We start from the raw sequence: 21,599 nt of genomic DNA on the forward strand, positions 1-21,599 counted from the left end.
AGTGGAGAAGATGGTCCATCCAACAACTCAAAAGGTGCTACAGGCCTTCCTTGGTCTAGTTTCGTATTGCAGAGCCTGGGTCCCTGATGCTTCCGTCCTAATGCAGCCTCTGTGTGAATAAAACAGCGTGACCCCATTCCTCCAGACAGATGTGGCCTTCAGTTCGTTCAAGAAGTTAAAAGGCTCTGTAGTCTCAGCGCCAGCACTAGGCCTATCTGACTACTAGAAGCCATTCCGTCTCTACTTGATGAGAAGAGAAGGCCTTGCTACTGGAGTCCTGACACAGCTTCAGGGGGGAAAGCAGAGACTTTCGGACTACTTTTCAGCTTGCCTGGATCCAGTTTCAAGGGGAGCCTCTTCCTCCCGCATGAGAGCAGCAGTTGCAGCACACGCCCTCCTGGACAGGACTACTGACATCAGTGGAAAAAACCATTGGAAATCCTGGTTCTGCATGACATCTCAGCAATCCTCAACCAAACCCAGCTAAAACATCTCTCCACCGCCAGGCATCTTCGCCTCCAGTGCTCTCTACTCCTACCCAACAATGTCACCATCTCCAGATGCACAGTCCTCCACCCGTCCACTCTACTCCCACTCCCAAGGGGGGATACAGATATGGACCGTCAGATAAAAAGTCTGCATGGGATCTGAATTTGCTCCGGACGGATGACCATGATTGCTTCAGTATCATGCAACAGGAAACAGCAGGACTACCCAAGGTGGCAGAAGAGCCACTGACCAACCCAGAGTTGATCCTCTATGTGGATGGCTCCAGATTTGCAGATGATGAAGGAAGATTCCACACGGGAGGTGCAGCGACCAGCAATCAAGAGATCCTGTGGTCCAGAAGTCTGCTGCCCAGTCTGTCAGCCCAGGAAGCAGAACTGATAGCGCTGATGAAGGCCTACCAGAAGGCAGAAGACAAGACTGAGAAAATGTATACAGATTCAAGGTACTTGCATGGCATAGCACACGACTTCGGACCCATCTGGGCTGCAAGGGACTTCATAACAGCCAGCGGAACAACCGTGAAGCATCAATGGAGCCATTAAGGACCTGCTGAACACACTTCAACTTCCAAAAGTGGTGACAATGCTAAAAGTCAAAGCGCATGGAAAACTGAACACAGTAGGGGCACGAGGCAACAACATGGCGGATATGGCAGCAAAAGAAACAGTCAAGGGAAGACAATATGGACAAGTGGAAGAGGTCGTAGAGCCGGACGGCTACTACAGGACGGCTGAAGACAGGAAACCTGACAAGATGACATCCTGGGATCTGCTCAAAAAAGTTGCAAGAGCAAGCCCCAAAGGACAAGAAGGAATGCTGGATGCAGAAGTGAGCAACACATGAAGAAGGAAGGGTATACTAAATGGACTACAAACCCAGTTTACCCCGAAGCATGTACCCTATGGTGGTCCAGTGGGCACATGGGCCCACACACAGATTAAAGACACAGATGAATGATCCAATTGGTGCTTACTGGTTCGCCCCAGAAATCTCCACCCTAACAGCCAAGTTCATAAACAGCTGTCTGACCTGTGGCAAATGCAACCCTGGAAGATTGAAGAAAGTTCCCACACATCGTCTTGCCAGACCACTGTACCCCCTTCCAGAGGATCCAGATAGACCACATCCAGATGCCGCCAAGTGGAGGATTCGAATATGCCCTTGTGGTCGTGGATATGTTCTCAGGATGACAGCCAGAAGCTTTCCCAGTGAGGAATCAGTCAGCAAAGACTACTGCAAAGAAGCTACTCTCAGAGACGAGATATGCAGCTATGGGGTCCCAGAAGTGATACAGAGTGACCAGGGACCCGCATTCACAGCAAATCTCACACGAGAGATCTAGTCAGCAGTAGGGTCAGACTTAGGCCTACACACTCCCAATCACACTACTCAGTGTTCAGGCACACTCCCAGAGGCCCAGGAAAGCTGTTACCATATGAAATTTTGTTTGTGTCTAGTCCCAGGTTAGGGGTATCCTTTCCCTCAGCAGCTGACTATGTGATATGATACTTTGTCTGCTTATGTAATTGAAATCACCAAGAAACTTGCTAACATCCATTCTCGAGTTTTTTTTTTCTTCATTGCCAGATCCAGATTCAGTGTCCGGTATGCACTCCTAGAAGCCAGGAGACTGGGAGTTGGTGGAAAAAAGTTTGTAAGGAGAACACCACTCGATCCCAGATTTGATGATCCTGCTCAAGTGCTGCTGATGACACCAAATTCTGTGAAACTGGAGGGAAGACCCACTTGGATCCACTCATCGCATGGCAAGAAAGCTCCCCTACCAGAAGATGACACCCAAGCCAGAATGATGTCGTGGATGCCCTGCCTGACCGAACAGATGACCTACCTGATAAAGACTACACATCGCTCACTACACATGCTATTGACTAAGAGACTGATTGCAATGAACCCCCGTTAGGGACAGATCTCCTGACCGCCCATTTGCGAAAAGTCTGTACGGAGTGGGGCACAGGCGTTAGGCTTGTGTCAGTTCGCCGACAGCACAAAAGAGTTGCAGCGCTTTGGGACAGGAGGCTAGGATTAGGGCAAGTGATATCTAAGGGGGGCTTGTGATAGAAATATATATATATCATGTAGATCTCACTTGCATGTATACTCCTCTATAATCAAATATATACTTATATGCTCACAGCTAATATATACATTATAATCAATGGTTTAAAATGTCTGACACGAACTGATATAACCCAGACAGATCATATGAGGTTTTCCATCTCTCAAAAGCAGAACAGTGTCAGATGTATTAACTGCTGATCAAATGTCTCATCTTTGTCCTACATACAGAGGTACATTTTAGTTCCTTAATCTGCTGTCATATGAGCATTAGTCACAATATTCCATATATGTTTAGATAACCAATGACAGAGGAGCTAGACAATATGGTAATTAACTAACCACTCCTTTCTATGTGAAAATATAAAACTATGTATGTACAATAAAGTATCAGTATTGATGGAATGTTGTTCTGTCACAGTTGTGTACAGTCCATTCTTGATGAGCGCTCAAAATACTCAGTCTAATTGGGAGCGGCCACAGCACACACAGGGATATATTTATCCAACCCAAATATTTCCATAACACATCGAAGAGAGTGTATTTTGCTCTCAAAACTATAAAGCTTGAAACACCATAAAAAGCAGCATCTAGGTTAAATATAGAGACACATAATACAGTTAAGAATTGTTATCATAAACTGTAGCTAAGCTGAAATTTACATGTTGTTATAGAAACAAATTAGCGCTTCAGACTAAAAAAGTCTTTAAAGTACTAAAATAATTAACATGCATTTGTCAGAAGGTAATATATTGCCTCAGTTACATTACTTTTAGAGTGGATTGCTGTGAATATGCAGCGCCCCAGAGTCCTGGTCGTTGCAGTACTGATGCTCCGCCGCTAAGGGGGACTATGGTACGTCTGATGGCACTGAAGGAGTTCTTCTGACCAGGTATCACAGTCACCAATACACTTCACAGTCTGGCCTCCAGGGGGAGCTAAGGGTTCTATGTATTAGGCCACTCCTCACAATCTGGTAAAACTGGGGGTTAGGCAGAAAGTTAGACAGAAGCTGACTGGGTTGGAACCAGGCAACACCTTGTGGCAGAGGGTGTTGTAGGGGAAGATTCAGAGGGGTCCCTGTCAGGGGTGGGATCCTGACAGAGGCCTAGCACACAGAGAGAACGTTATGGGACCGCGCCTGCACGATATAGCGGCGGTACCCCAAGAAAGGACAAGAAGCGAGGTTCATTGTGCTGAGTGAGAAACGAGATCAACGCAACAAGGAGAATACCAGTAGGAGTCGTGCTGTAAGACGAGGCAACATCCTATTGAGGCGCATAACCGGTGGCCGGAACGCCGAGGAAGTATAGAGCTCCAGGCCAAACTTCAAACCTACGGCAGGACAGTCAGTTATAGGCGGGCTGTCTCACCCAATTGACCCAGAAAGACACAGGGGGGTAACAACAGGAGTGGGGCGACGCTAGAGTCCCGGAAGAGCTCCGAGCCTCCCCGTCATACGGGTGCATCCTAACCATAAGATCTGGGGGACGTGGAAGAACATCAGAATCGAGCTGTGAGGGAACACGAGAAACAGACACAACAGTTGTGGGGACTATCCCGTGAGCACAGCAGAGGAGGACCACAACACACAAGCGCTAGACGGTAGGCACAGATTTCCACCTGCAAAGGGAACTCTGGAGGTGCCATCGGACCGGCCAGGCTTGCGCAGCCTGTTTAACCGTATTCCGGATTGAGGATCCTGAAGTCTTCAGTAAAGAGGTAAAGAGACTGCAACTTGGTGTCCTCGTTATTTACTGCGACCTGCACCGCACCACCATAACATCATCACTAGGGTTGAGCGAAACGGGTCGGCAATTTTCAGAAGTCGCCGACTTTTGGCAAAGTCGGGTTTCATGAAACCCGACCCGACCCCTGTGTGGGGTCGGCCATGAAGTCGGCGATCTTCTGAATCTGGAATCGGAATTCCGATACCGATTCCCGATATGTTTAAGATATCGGGAATTGGTATCGGAATTCAGATTTAAGTGTAAAATAAAGAATTAAAATAAAAAATATCGCTATACTTACCATCTGATGCGCCCTGGTACTAAGCGGGAACCTTCCTTCCTTAGAATCAGCCTTCCAGGACCTTGCGGTGATGTCGCGGTGACGTCGAGGCTTGTGATTGGTTGCGCGGCCGCCCATGTGACCGCTCGCGCGACCAATCACCAGCCGCGACGTCACCGTGACGTCACTGAGGGTCCTGGAAGGGCTGATTCTTAGGAAGGAAGGCTGCCGGAAAGAAGCAGGGCGCGTCCGAGGGTGAGTATATACCTAATAGGAATATACTCACCCTCGGCTTCTTTCCGGCAGCCTTCCTTCCTAAGAATCAGCCCTTCCAGGACCCTCGGTGACGTCACGGTGACGTCGCGGCTTGTGATTGGTCGCGCGAGCGGTCACATGGGCGGCCGCGCGACCAATCACAAGCCGCGACGTCACCGCGACGTCACCGCAAGGTCCTGGAAGGCTGATTCTAAGGAAGGAAGGTTCCCGCTTAGTACCAGGGCGCATCAGATGGTAAGTATAGCGATATTTTTTATTTTAATTCTTTATTTTACACTTAAATATGGATCCCAGGGCCTGAAGGAGAGTTTCCGCTCCTTCAGACCCTGGGAACCATTGGAAACCCAATGCACTGCATTGGGTTTCGAGTTTCGGCCGACCCCGACTTTTTTATAGGATCGGCCGATTTCACTCGACCCGACTTTTGAAAAAGTCGGGTTTCGTGAAACCTGACCCGATCCTATAAATGTAAAGGTCGCTCAACCCTAATCATCACCATTCCCTCCACCTTTATTGTACGCCCCTCAGCAGGGTCACGGACCGGGTCTAGCCACCGTGACAACCCCAGAACAGAGAATTAGAGGCCCGGTACCGGATACCCCTCGGCCCTGCGGCAGTGGGGGCGCTACAAATACATATCCAAAATTTGTACGTTTTAACTTAATTCAATGTAATTTATTAAAACATTGTAGCATGACTTTCACTTTGGTAACACAATGTTAATAACTGACTGTTTGAAATGTGTATTCTACATGAGAAACAGAAAATCTGGAATATTACTAAATATTGCATTGACCAACTATATGGCTTTGTATGCATTTGCTGTACAACATTCTTGAAGTGGCAGATGGCAATTGCTCGGGAAATAACACAAAGAAGGAAATGACAGAACAGATCCCAAATCTGTATGCGGTGGCAGAGAAATATGTGTCTGTGACGCTTCTCTTCCATCTCACTTGTTTTTACTTGTTCTGTCATTTGTACTGTTAGCAAGTATACTCAGTCAATCAGACAGACTGAAGGGAGGTAATCTAAAATTTCAAGTCTAAATTGAAGAGAAATGAATGACAAAAGTTGGCTAGTGAACAGTATTTTTGATATTTTCAGAACTTTCTACATATTCTGCTGCCCAACTAATCCACCTGTCTCCCCATTACTCCCCAGCCTCTCCTCTCTGCCAGACCCTCCACTGGTTTCCTATTGCCCAGAGGCTACAGTTCAAAACACTAACAATGACATACAAAGCCATTCACAACCTGACTCCTCCATACATCTGTGACATGGTCTCCCGGTACCTACCTACACGCAACCTTCGATCGTCTCATAATCTCCTTCTCTACTCCTCTCTCATCTCTTCCTCCCACAACTGCATCCAAGTCTTCTCCCGTGCTTCCCCTATACTGTGGAACTCTCAACCCCAACACATCAGGCTCTCGCCTACCATGGAAACCATCAAAAAGAACCTGAAGACCCACCTCTTCCAACAAGCCTACAACCTGCAGTGATCCCCAGTCTACTGAACCACCGCATGACCAGCTCTACCCTCTCCTAGTGTATCCTCACCCATCCCCTGTAGACTGTGAGCCCTCGCGGGCAGGGTCCTCTCTCCTCCTGTACTTGTGTGTGCCTTGTTTTACTCATGTTTATTGTACTTGTCTATATTTGCCCCGTTCACATGTAAAGCGCCATGGAATAAATGGCGCTATAAAAATGTATAATAATAATAATAATAATAATATTATTCTTTGTGATAAAACTATCTTATATATAAGCACTTCCAATTCAATTTTCAAGCATTAAAAAACATTTTTTAATTTGCAGTATAGTTGGATATTTTTACATTTGCATTGTGTGCGATTCAACATTTGATTAAAATGTAATTGTTTGGACCCCACTGTTGACATTGAGGTCCTTGCTATGATGTCAACTTTGGCATCTGTAGATATACATTATCTGCAGTGATCTTTAAAGGTAACCTGTCACCTGATTCATACTGTCCAAACCATGGGCAGCATGAATCAGAGTCTATCTGGATGATTGCAGCAAGGAATATTTGTCAATGAAATGCTTCAGAAAAAATATATTTAAAAGATCCATCCATAGACCATAGCTGGAGATGAGACTAGTCGAGCGTCATCCCTTCAGGTGCTTCACAGGAATTATTGAAATGAATGAAGAAAAAAAAATTAACATTTGACTTTTTTTTCACAAAAATGTTACTTGAGACCCATTTTTTTTTATTTTCACAAGAGTAACAGGAGAAAATGGATCCCAAAATGTGTTGTGCAATTTCTCCTGATACCCCATATGAGGAGGAAAACTACTTTTTTGGCGCATGGCAGGGCTAAGAAGGGAAGGAGCACCAATTGACTTTTTGAATGCAAATTTAGCTGGAATCATTAGTAGATGCCGTGTCGCCTTTGTAGAGCCCCTGCTGTTTTGGAAACTACGTCAAAAGAAGGGAAGGGGAAAAGGCACCACATAAAAATGTGCACAGCTAGTATCATATAATATAGAATAGTTTATTTAACAACATGAGACATTAAAAACATTTAAAACCAACAAATGATACATCTTCAAGCAACAATGTGTCTATATAATATACAGCAATGCCCGTGAAACAAAATTTGAAGATAAATATCTCCAGACATGGCCTGAATATATAAAGAACTTACCGTAATAATAACCAGGAAAACCATCTGTGAAATGGAAGTTTCCTCTAAAGAGATACATATGATTCATATATTAGCAACAATGTGTGGTTATGCTGATAATGATCATGACCTTGATATATACAGGAAGGGCCATTAATGTGCAGATAGATGCCCTCTAGGTATAAAACATAAGCTAGTAGAGCTAAAAGATATATTTAAGGTGTGTCAGCCCTTCAGTTGGTATCTAGTATCGTCTGGCTGTTGCATCTTGTAGATAGTATATACAGGCAGTTAAGATTGTAGAATGTTACACTTGGTTATATAATGTATCATAATGGGCAATGATCAAAAATTGTACAATTAAAACTGACCACCAAATATTTCTCAAAAGCTTGAAAGCAAGAGAAATGAGACAATACCACAATCTATTATGAACTCTGCTATTAGAAGTGGAAGGGAAGAACAAAGACAAAAAAATCTAAATAATAAAAATATTGGAGAAAGAGAAACCAATCACAAACTAAAATCTTTCTATACGAATGCACAAAGCATGGGCAACAAACAAGGAGAATTGGAACTACTAACGCAGGAAAAGAAATATGACGTCATTGGCATCACTGAAACTTGGTGAGACGATACACATTATTGGAGTACAAGGTGTAGCATAGCGACTGGTCATGTGAATGATGGATGGTATGTATTGGAGAGACGGGTGGGTTCAGTCACCTACAAACCCAGCCAAAGAGGCGTGTCTGAACACGTAAGATGGCTTTGTGTGTAAGGACCTGTGGTGATGTCACGCTCACCTGACTAGCCATGTGACAGGTACCTGGGTGTGGTTACGCCTATGTAAAGGAGGTGTGTGTAGCACATGGTAGGAGAGATTGAGTGAGTGTGTGAGTGTCTGTCAGGGTGGACACACTTCCGTGTGTCCTGGCAGGACACTGCAGAATGGTCTCTGTGTGCTTCCAGGACGACCCCTCTTGGAACCGTCCAACACACAGGCCATTCTGCAGTGTCCTGCCAGGACACACGGAAGTGTGTCCACCCTGACAGACACCCACACACTCACTCAATCTCTCCTACCATGTGCTACACACACCTCCTTTTCATAGGTGTAACCACACCCAGGTACCTGTCACATGGCTAGTCAGGTGAGCGTGACATCACCACAGGTCCTTACACAGAAAACCATCTTACGTGTTCAGACACGCCTCTTTGGCTGGGTTTGTAGGTGACTGAACCCACCCGTCTCTCCAATACATACCATCCATCATTCACATGACCAGTCGCTATGCTACAAAGGCTAGAAGGATACAACTTATTTGCAAGAATCAGACTTGATAAATGAGGAGGAGGTGTCGCATTATATGTTAGAAAAGCATATATCTGCACAGAGATTGAAGCTTCAGAGACTGGGAGTTCTTTGGAAACTGTTTGGGTAAGAATACAAGGAGAGAGCAATGGAAATGACACCATTGTAGGCATTTACTACAGGCCGCCTGTGCAAGCTGAAGATATGGATGAACTCTTTATGCATCAAATGGCCAAGTTCTCAAAAAAATATGACATAGTGGTCAAGGGAGATTTTAACTATCCAGACATTTGTTGGGAATCTCTCTCAGGCAAAACTAACAGGTCAAACACGAGAGGTGGTGAGTTCTCCTTCAGTGGAAGTCTTCAAACAGAAGCTGGACAGACACCTGTCTGGGATGGTTTAGTGAATCCTGCTTTGAGCAGGGGGTTGGACCAGATGACCCAAGAAGTCCCTTCCAACTCTAACATTCTATGATTCTATGATTCACCTGCTGACACGTACACATGGTAGCTGAAGAGGTGTGCCATGCACAGCTTCGTCAGGGCATTTAGAAACTAGAACCCTCAAGGAACTAATCCAAATGTGTGTTGAACACCTTCAACCAGCAGGTGCTTCACAGAAGTTTATAACATTGAGCCATAAAAATAAAAAATCACATTTTCCCCCACAAATTTTCTTTTAGCCCCAATTTTTTTTATTTTTGTAAGGGTAATAGGAGAAAATGCACTATACAATTTGTTGTGTAATTTCTCCTGAGTATGCCGATACTAATATGTGGAGGAAAACTATGGCAGAGCTCAGAAAGGGATTGAGCGATGTTTGGCAATAGAAACATATATGGGCTAAAAGAAACAGGAAATTGTAAACAGTCAAGTGACCCTGTATCAGAGTGATGATAGTGTATTAAGGAAAAATGCACAAGAAACCAAGTAGAATATAAAACGTAATATTTATTAGAAATATATATAAAAAGTAATTAAAAAGTAAGACATGAAAATGAAATGCATGGTGGAGACAGAGAAGGGTCAGAAAACAGAGGCACCACAGCTGCACACTGATGACACAAATGGTGAAAAAATGATGCACAGGTACACAGAAGGGGATTTGAAGAAAATGAATGCATAAAGTGTCAGAAAAAATGCCCAATCATAAGCTGGTGAGTAACTACTCAAAATACCAAGGGGGACCAACACATAAACAATATGAGGTGATAGGTTAACCTAAATAAAAACTGTGCGGAGCATGATTTACCTGTGAGCTTTGGTACCACCACCACAATGTGCATTTCGGCTACAGCTCCTTCTTCTGGTATTTTGGGAAATCACTCACCAGTTTTGCATCCCCATCCTCATATTTACATTTAGATATACTTTTTCATATTTCGGCTGATGGAGTCATGCGATGGCCTGTTTTTTGCTGAACGAGTTGATGTTTTTTATTAGTACCATTTTAGGACAAATGACATTTTTTGATCGCTTTCTATTCTTTTTTGGGAGGTAAAATAAACAAAAAACAGCAATTCAGGAGTTGTTTTTTTTTTTTTTTTATGCTGTTCTTCACATCAAAAAATGTATAAAGCAGCTTTATTATTGGTGTCAGTATGATTACAGCGATACCACATTTTGGGGCCATCATACTGTGTAGGGGCAATTATCCTGTGTGGAGGCCATCATGCTATGTGGAAGGCCATCATGCTATGTGGGAGGTTATCATACTATGAGGAGGGCCTGTGGGGACTATCTTACTTCTTTGAAGGATGTGAGGGCTATCATACTCTGTGGGAGGAATATTATATTGTATGGGGGATGTGTGGGTCCATCATACTGTGGGGAGATAATACTATGTAAGGAGTTGTCGTGACTGGGTTGCTGTGGTGGATCATACTGTGTTAGAGGCTGTGGGGGCCATTATACTATGTAGGGGCAGTCATTCTGTGTGAAAGGCTATCATATTGTGTGAGTGGCTGAGAAGTTTATCATACTGTGTGGGGGCTAGTATTCATTTTGGGAAACATTATACTGTGTAGGGGCTATCATACTATGTAGGTGGCTGTGAGGGCCATCATACTGTGGGTGATCATACTGTGTGAGAGGCTTTGGTGGCCATAATACTGTGTGAAGGAGTGTGGGAGCCATCACATTGTAGGTGGTATACTATAGGAGCATCACACTCTCTGGGTTCCTCTTAATATGTCTGGGAACTATCAGAACATCATAATGTGTGTGGGCCATCATACTCTGTGTGAGATTGTGGGGGCATTATACTATGTTGGCGGCATCATACTGTGCTGTGAGCACTGTTGGGTCATTATGCTGTACAGAATTCACCATGGAGACATCTTACTTACATGATATTTTTGCTATGGCATGATACTGTACATGAGAGGTACTTTTGGGGCATCATAATGTGTTGGGCAGTCATGGACACATTGTACTGTGCTATAGGGCATTTTGCTGTGGTAGGGACACTGTGGGGGTATCAAACTTAGCTGGGAGTACTGCATTATTGCAAAAACAAATAAAGTTGCACTATGTAGTGTTAAAGCATGTAAATATGTAATATATGAAATATGAACAGCATTACTACTCTAGATATTACTAAAAAATTGAGATGCTTAGCGCATAATTTGGCCAATTCATGCATGATCAGCAGCCAACTACAAGGCAGTCTCCGATCTACTGGGAACCTATGTGTTTAGTAGGGTTGAGCGACTTTTATTTTTATAGGATTGGGTCGGGTTTCACGAAACCCGACTTTCTCAAAAGTCGGGTCAAGTGAAATCAGCCGATCCTATAAAAAAGTCGGGGTCGGGGTCGGCCGAAACACGAAACCCAATGCAGTGCAATGGGATACTATGGTTCCCAGGGTCTGAAAGAGAGGAAACTCTCCTTCAGGCCCTGGGATCCATATTTAAGTGTAAAATAAAGAATCAAAATAAAAAATATTGATATACTCACCCTCGGACGCGCCCTGGTACTAACTGGCAGCCTTCCTTCCTAAGAATGAGCGCGTGAAGGGCCTTAGATGATGTCACGGCTTGTGATTGGTCGCGTGAGCGGTCACATGGGCGGCCGCGACCAATCACAAGCCGTGACGTCATCTAAGGCCCTTCACGCGCTCATTCTTAAGAAGGAAGGCTGCCGGAAAGAAGCAGGGCGCGTCCGAGGGTGAGTATATACCTAATAGGAATATACTCACCCTCGGCTTCTTTCCGGCAGCCTTCCTTCCTAAGAATGAGCGCGTGAAGGGCCTTAGATGACGTCACGGCCTGTGATTGGTCGCGGCCGCCCATGTGACCGCTCAGGCGACCAATCACAAGCCGCGATGTCACCGCAGGTCATTCACACGCTCATTCTTAGGAAGGAAGGCTGCCAGTTAGTACTAGGGCGCGTCCGAGGGTGAGTATATCAATATTTTTTATTTTGATTCTTTATTTTACACTTAAATATGGATTCCGATACCGATTTCCGATATCGCAAACATATCGGAACTCGGTATCGGAATTCCGATACCAGATTCAGAAGATCGCCGACCTCATGGCCGACCCCACACAGGGGTCGGGTCGGGTTTCATGAAACTCGACTTTGCCAAAAGTCAGCGACTTCTGAAAATGGCCGACCCGTTTCGCTCAACCCTAGTGTTTAGTGTGAATACTTCCTTAGGCTGAAGCCTAAACTTCTGGGTAGGTAGGATCCTGCTGCAATTAAAACCACCACAGGCTGGAGGGCAGAGTACTTAGTCAGAGGGCTGATATACAAATAGGAAAAAACTGACTGGCATTTCCAAATCATAAAGCTGGTGTGTACAGCAGAGGCATAGCTAGGGTTTTGGTCCAGGGGGGCGAAGCTTCTGAGTGGGTCCCTAACCAGGTAACCTTGATTACAACTCGATGATGCACCCTAATAGTGGAGGAGAACCTCAGCAGATGACCGCGTTGTTACTGAAGATAATCTCTATATAACGACCAACATGGATATTACTGCCATATGTTCAGTGGTAGATACCAACCCTACAGAACATAGATCACAGTACAGATATAGATAATAACTTACCGTTGACGTTCTTTATGATGGAATCGTCACTTTTCCCGTCTTTTCCATCTGGCCCAGACCGACATGACAACTTCTTCCAGCTACAACTCGTCTGCAGAGAAAACAACAAAGACACGTTTCACTTCTCACATTCCAGCCATCACAATCTATTCCCAACCTGCACAAATCCCTCATCCTGCTGATACCCCAATACTGAGCTGCTGCTGCCATATGTGTCCCTATTACTGCACCTGATACCCCGACACTGAGCTGCTGCTGCCATATGTGTCCCTATTACTGCACCTGATACCCCAATACTGAGCCGCTGCTGCCATATGGATTACTGCACCTGATACCCCAATACTGAGCCGCTGCTGCCGTATGTGACCCTATTACTGCACCTGATACCCCAATACTGAGCCGCTGCTGCCATATGTGTCCCTATTACTGCACCTGATACCCTGACACTGAGCCACTGCTGCCGTATGTGTCCCTATTACTGCACCTGATACCCCAATACTGAGCCACTGCTGCCATATGTGTCCCAATTACTGCACCTGATACCCCAATACTGAGCTGCTGCTGCCGTACGTGTCCCTATTACTGCCCCTGATAACCCAATACTGAGCCGCTGCTGCCATATGGATTACTGCACCTGATACCCCGATGCTGAGCCGCTGCTGCCATATGTGTCCCTATTACTGCCCCTGATACCCCAATACTGAGCCGCTGCTGCCATATGGATTAATGCACCTGATACCCCGATACTGAGCCACTGCTGCCGTATGTGACCCTATTACTGCACCTGATACCCCAATACTGAGCCACTGCTACCATATGTGTTCCTATTACTGCACCTGATACCCTGACACTGAGCCGCTGCTGCCATATGTGTCCCTATTACTGCACCTGATACCCCAATACTGAGCCGCTGCTGCCATATGTGTCCCTATTACTGCACCTGATACCCCGACACTGAGCCGCTGCTGCCGTATGTGTCCCTATTACTGCACCTGATACCCCAATAATGAGCTGCTGCTGCCGTATGTGTCCCTATTACTGCACCTGATACCCTGACACTGAGCCACTGCTGCCATATGTGTCCCTATTACTGCACCTGATACCCCAATACTGAGCCGCTGCTGCCATATGGATTACTGCACCTGATACCCCGACGCTGAGCCGCTGCTGACATATGTGTCCCTATTACTGCCCCTGATACCCCAATACTGAGCCGCTACTGCCATATGGATTACTGCACCTGATACCCCAATAATGAGCCGCTGCTGCCGTATGTGTCCCTATTACTGCACCTGATACCCCAATAATGAGCTGCTGCTGCCGTATGTGTCCCTATTACTGCACCTGATACCCCAATACTGAGCCGCTGCTGCCGTATGTGTCCCTATTACTGCACCTGATACCTCAATAATGAGCCGCTGCTGCCATATGTGTCCCTATTACTGCACCTAATACCCCGATACTGAGCCGCTGCTGCCATATGTGTCCCTATTACTGCACCTGATACCCCGATACTGAGCCGCTGCTGCCATATGTGTCCCTATTGCTCCACCTCATACCCCAATACTGAGCCTCTGCTGCCGTATGTGACCCTATTACTGCATCTACTCTGTGGTTCTCTGTACACTCTAAATTCTAAAGCACCCCTTTAATGCCGGGTGCAAGTGCCATAGAAAACTGAGCCCACATTTTGCCCCCTAGAAAGTAATAATGCCCTCTGTGTGCCCCTATGATAGTCACAGTAACCTGAGTTCCCCTATTACATTAAGTGCCCACTTTACATTTAATAATGTCCTGAGTCTTCCCCCTGTACAGCTCCCCTATACACAGTATAATGCCCCCTAAATGTATAGTGCCACCCACACAGTATACTGACCCTTTAGTAGCCTTCAAACTGTTTGATGGCTCCAACACTGTAATCCCCACACTGTATGATGGCCCCATAGATAACCTCCATATAGTATAATGTGCCAGATAGTCCTCAATATAGGACAAGGCAGCACCCCTATAGGCAGACCCTGTAGTATAAGGCAGCACCCCCCATAGGCAGATCCTGTAGAATAAGGCAGCACCCCCCAAGGCAGATGTGGTAGAATAAGGCAGCACCCCCCAAAGGCAGATCCTGTAGAATAAGGCAGCACTGCCCCGCATAGGCAGATCCTGTAGAATAGGGCAGCACTCCCCCCCATAGGCAGATCCTGTAGAATAAGGCAGCACTCCCCCCCATAGGAAGATCCTGTATATAAGGCAGCACTCCCCCCCATAGGAAGATCCTGTATATAAGGCAGCACTCCCCCTATAGGCAGATACTTTGGAATAGGGCAGTACTCCCCCCGTATAGGCAGATCCTGTATATAAGGCAGCACTACCCCCTATAGGCAGATCCTGTATATAAGGTAGCACTCCCCTATAGGCAGATCCTGTATATCAGGCAGCACTCCCCCCCTATAGGCAGATCCTGTATATAAGGCAGCACTCCCCCAATAGGCAGATCCTGTAGAATAAGGCAGCACTCCCCCCTATAGGCAGATCCTGTATATAAGGCAGCACTCCCCCAATAGGTAGATCCTGTATATAAGGCAGCACTCCCCCCATAGGCAGATCCTGTATATAAGGCAGCACTCCCCCCGTATAGGCAGATCCTGTATATAAGGCAGCACTCCCCACCCTATAGGCAGATCCTGTATATAAGGCAGCACTCCCCCCTATTGGCAGATTCTGTATATAAGGCAGCCCTCCCCCTATAGGCAGATCCTGTATATAAGGCAGCACTCCCCCCTATAGGCAGATCCTGTATATAAGGCAGCACTCCCCCCATATAGGCAGATCCTGTATATAAGGCAGCACTCCCCACCCTATAGGCAGATCCTGTATATAAGGCAGCACTCCCCCCTTATAGGCAGATCCTGTATATAAGGCAGCACTCCCCCCCTATTGGCAGATCCTGTAGAATAAGGCAGCACTCCCCCCCATAGGCAGATCCTGCATATAAGGCAGCACTCCCCCCCTTATAGGCAGATCCTGTATATAAGGCAGCACTCCCCCCCTATAGGCAGATACTGTAGAATAAGGCAGCCCCCATAAAAACACAGTATATAAATACTCACCTCTCTAACTCCTTGTTCCAGCGGTGCTTCCTGCTCCTGCTCCCGCTCATCTGACAGCGGGCGCTGGGCGGTGACATCATTGTGCCCGCTGTCAGACATGTGGGGGATGATGGGAGGAGCGCAGCGCTCCTTCCCTCATCACTGTGGTGACCTGTATCGGCCAGATGCCGATACAGCTTATCATGCGATGACGAGCAGGGGGCCCACTGCTGGCACCGGGCCCCCCCGCCTGCTCAGGGGCCCCATAGCGGCAGAGCAGGGAGATCGCGCCGATGCAGTTACAGTAGAGTGGCTCCCAGTGGGCCCCCTCAGAGTGGGGGGCCCAGGGCGCCCGCACCCTCTGCCCCCCGGTAGCTAAGCTACTGGTGTACAGGTATGAACTAGGAGCTGCCACCTCCATATAAAACAAACAAATAAAGTTGCCCTCTGTAGTGCTAAAGCATGTAAATATGTGATATATGAAATATGAATAGCATTACTGTGCTAGACAATAAGAGAAACAAATAGAGACCTTAGCACATAATTTGGACAATTCATGCATGCCCAGCAGCCAACGACAAGGCGGTTTCAGATCTGCTGGGAACCTACGTGTCTAGTGTGAATACTTCTCTTAGGCTGAAGTATTATTATTTCGACTTCAACTCTATCTCGAGCTATGGTGACTTGATAAATGAATGCTCTGCAGGAAGATCAATCTTGTGCAAGCGTAAATAAGTTCACAGGGTCTTCACCGACATTATCTTAATAGTATTAAGCGATTAGGTTGCTGGACTTCCCCTTTGCCTTGTCCCTTCTATTCTTCCAACCATGATGTCCATCTTCCGTGATTGCTCTCTTTATAAGTGTTTGCTCTCTTAGTAGGGAGTACTGTTGGTTTATCATATTGTGCATAAGGGGGGGTAATATGGAGCAAACCATATGTGGGAATTCACTCACTGATAACAGTATAACAGTTACAACGCAGAGATATTTTGCTTTGGTATGTAATACCTGGCTTATTAACTCTGGTTTCTTACAAGAATTTGGAATTTAATCATACTTTTTAACATGGGCATAGACACCATTATATTGGTATTTATTGATAAATGGTAATATAAAAAAAAATCAAATAAATCCCAGAATGCTATATCCTGGACTCTATTTTCTGAATGTGATATGAATTGCCGCTGACAGTCATAAAGCAGTGCACAGTATAGAGCAACATATTGTGAGGGAAAAGTCACACAGCCATTTCCAAGGGCAGTAAATCTGTATATCTGAGAATCAATTGCAAATTCTTTTACTTGTCTAGTTTACGTTTACTTCATTTTATTCTATAGGACCAGTACATAAGTAGTCAATATATCTTATGATTATCAGCATAAACCTTCTGCATATTTTGACAAGGAGGAAGACTTTTATTCTATGTAATTCCTCAACCCACCATAAATAGCTTAAATTTGAATTCATTTTTCGGCATTGACGCTTTTAATTTTGCATTTTTCCCATAGCTAATTATACTTGCAATTTGCTAATCAAAAATAAAGAAAATGATAATAATGATTTACATGTAGTCATTTCATAGTAATGATTTGTTATTCTTCACGAATATGAAAAATTAGTCAGTTCCATCCAGAACTTTGTATGTTGTTAGTGTCATTGGGACCCTACTGTAGGGCACAAAATGCTGATGTTTCGGGCCTCATGCTATTATTAAGGCCGGAGACACACTGGTGCGAGATACAGCCGAGTCTCGCTGGTTAAAAGCAAGCTGTGGCACCTGTACTCCGGAGCGGAGCGTGCAGCTGCATAGCAATACATGGAGCCGCACGCTCCGCTCCAGAGTGCCGGTGCCACAGCTTGCTTTTAACCAGCGAGACTCGGCCGTATCTCGCACCAGTGTGTCTCCGGCCTAATACACATAAACATAACAAAATGGCTGCATATATATGAAAAATCAAACCATTTTTCTTATTTATATAATGCTAACCCATTTTATTGTCTATCCCGCATAAACACAATCCATTACTTGCTTATAAACAGACAAAGGCTAAAGGGACAATCTAAGCACTAAGCTCATTATGGGTTCGGTTGTTTAGCTTCAGATACATTTAATTTGTTCTTTGAGCCACAGATGTCAGAGGAACTAAGTCTTAATACTTGACCAGGGATCATAGAAAATGACTTAAATATATGAGTTGTGAATTTTATTAATAAAGCTCGTAAAAACAATTGTCAGTATACTTTCAGAGCAATGCAATTTGATGTGCTGTTTAATTGATCCTGTAAAAGTCTTTATTGAACCACACTACATTTTACAAAAGAGTTTTATTTCTTCTTCATAAAAAGGAAAAGTTCAGATCCATGATCGAAAATTGCAATCAAGTCTTTCTACTTACCGTATATACTCGAGTATAAGCCGGCCCGAGTATAAGCCGAGGCACCTAATTTTGCCACTGAAAACTGGGTAAGCTTATTGACTCGAGTATAAGCCGGGTACGCATTGTCCCCTCATCAATGTCCTGCTCTGTGTGGCTCCCCCTTCCTCCCTCGTCATATGAATGGCTCCCCCGTCCTCCCCCCCATCATATGCGTGGCTCCCCCTTCCTCCTCCATCATATGCGTGGCTCCTTGTCCTCCCCCGTAATATGCATTGCTCCCCCATTATATGCGTGGCTCTCCCGGTCCCCTCATAGTATGCTTGGCTCTGCAATCATCCGCCGTCATATGTGTTGCTCCCTCATCATCCCTCGTTATACTCACCCTCCTGAGTCCGTTGCTGCAAGTCGCTGCATCTCCGTTGTCCCTGCCTGCACTGGCAGCTCTCCTGTGCTCAGCGGTCACGTGGTACCGCTCATTAAGGCAATGAATATGTGCTCCACGCCTATGGGAGTGGAGACGCATACATATTCATTACCTTAATGAGCGGTGCTACGTGACCACTCAACACAGGAAGAGCTGCTGCGCCAGGACAATGGAGATGCAGGGAACTTTAGCGATAGACCGAGGAGGGTGAGTATGATCTCACAGCCGCCAGCTCCTGCCGCTGCTCTGCCGCTCCCCTCCCCCTTCCCTGCTGACTTACTGGGACAATGACTCATGTATAAGCCGAGGGGGCATTTTCAGCACAAAAATATGTTCTCAAAATCTCGGCTTATACACGAGTATATACAGTAACTCCTTTCTGACATCAGATGTAATAATTAATCCATGTGACCTAGGTGTATCTGACCAGGAACGGAATATTACGTCTGCGTGATCTCACGCGCACATGGTTGGTGTGTGAGCGATCGCCACCGGATGTCAGCTGATTCTGACAGTTGACATCAGGCAATAAAACGTGTCTTTTAGTGTGTGACAGCAGCCACACATAAAAGCCCGATATAAAACTGGTATTGCTATAATCGCACCGACCCGAATAAAAAGTTGCCCAATCACTTATACCGCACAAGGAATGACGTAAAAAGTAAATAAAGCCAATTCTTCACATGCTGTTGATTTTTTCATTCTGCCTCCCAAAGATTGCAGTAAGGTTCGGTGCACATTTATCCTGTACTCTGCTCTGAGTTCTTCCATCGGGGTAAATCTCTGAAATACCTGATTTAGGTGGAACCTTTGGTGTCCATCTTTTTAGGCTGAAAAGAAGGACACTGCTGAACAGAGGCCAGACAGTGTCCAAAGTAACTCTGCTGCCTCATTACAGTGAATGATTTCCTCGGGGGTTTCATCTGAATCACATCACTCAGATATTTAGATGGAAACCCCAAAGTATGTGGTCAGCGTAGAGCGCCGGATAAATGTGATCCAAAATTTATGTAAAATGTACCCAATAAAAGCTTCATCTCAATCCACAATAATAAAGCAAATCCCCACTTAGGTCTGTCATCTGTTAATGGAAATATAGGTGGCTTCCATGTTACTGGTAGTACAAAGGCTCTGAAAAAGCGAAATGGCTCCTCACCCATCAAAAGAAATTCAGCAAATTCTGCACTCTCAAATCCAAATACCCCCTCTCTTCTAAGCCCCACATTGTACCTAAACCACATATTGTGTCCACATTTGGCATTTCTGAAGCGATGATAGCCTTCCTAACTTGTGGGTGCATGCCTCCAGAAGCACAAGCTGATCATAATGTACTGGTGTCTGCAACTTACTGGTCATTACAGTGTACTGATCACTACAACGGCAGTTTGCAATTTTCACTCGGCAACATTCATTGCTGCTTGTGTCTGGAAAATACCCATGGAGTCAGAATCCTCACAACACTTGCAAATAAATTCTCCAAGCGGTATAGTTTCCAAAATGGAGTCACTTGAGAGGGTTTTCTGCTCTTCTAGCAAAAAGATACTCTGTATATGGAATCCTCAAACTGTTCTAGGAAAATCTGCGCTCCAGGAGGCAAATAACGCTCCATTCCTCCTTTTCGTATGGCTAAGTAGTACTGTACAGTCACATATGGGATACTGCCACGTTCATTGGAAATTGTGGGACAAATTTTGGTGCATTTTTACCCACTTCTTGTGTGAAAATGTCAAATCTGGAGCTAAAACAAAATTTTGGTGGTAAAATGTAGTTATTTTTTGTTCACTGCCCAATGGTATAACATTTTGTGACACACCCGTGGTGTCAATATGATTACTGCACCCCTAGATGAATTCATTGAGAGGTGTAGTTTGTAAAATGGGGTCACTTATGGGGTGCTTTGCTGTTCTGGCACCTCATCTGCTCTCCCAGTTGGTCATGTCACCTGCAAACCGTAAAATCTGGTGTCACGGTTCCACACCTGGGATACAGTTACTGACAGCTCGGCCGTTCAATCTGGTATAAGGGTGTGCTTAAGCTGTCTGTACTTTGATTGACAGCTTGGCCATCCAATCTGATACAGGGGCATGCTGATCTGTCAGTGTGTTGATTGACAGCTTGACTATCGAATCTGAGATGGTGAGGCGTCGGCTGTCTCCAGGTGGTCACTGTTCCAGGTAATTGCATTGCTTCTTAACTGAGCTATGTCTCCCAGAACTCTGCCAAACGTACATTCAACTTGTGAGAATTATGGTTTCCTTGTGCCTTCAGTTCTGTATGTTTGATCTAATGCCTGACCTTGGACTTCGTTCTGACCATCCGCCTGTTTAAGCCCTTCAGCTCTGATCCGTTATTCTCCCGGTACTCTGACCTCAGAAGGTTACACGATAATCATTTTTCTTTTTCCTTCTGTTTATGACGTACCTTCCTAAATTCTGACCTTGAACTCCTTAATTACTCCGACTCATTGTCTGGCCGATATGTTTTCTTTTTCGCCAGTATGGATCCTGTTCTCATGCTTTATGACCAGGTGGCGAATTTGACACAGATGACTCAGGATCTGATGAAGGATTGCCAGAGTCTGAAGTCATGGCAATATCAGTTGCAGGGTTACTTAATGAAGACCTCCCATAGCCCCCACTATCGGCAGTGGCTGTGACATCAGTAATCTTTGATGTACAGTTGGTCTCTTCCGAACCTATGATATCCCTACCTGATAATTTTTTGAGAAAGAAAGACCAGCTTAGGGTATTCAGGGAGAGCTGTAAGTTATTTTTTACCCTGTGCCCCTGGTCCTCAGTGGAGGAGTTCCAGT

This window comes from Ranitomeya variabilis, chromosome 5, assembly GCF_051348905.1.
Source record: "Ranitomeya variabilis isolate aRanVar5 chromosome 5, aRanVar5.hap1, whole genome shotgun sequence".
NCBI lineage: Eukaryota > Metazoa > Chordata > Amphibia > Anura > Dendrobatidae > Ranitomeya > Ranitomeya variabilis.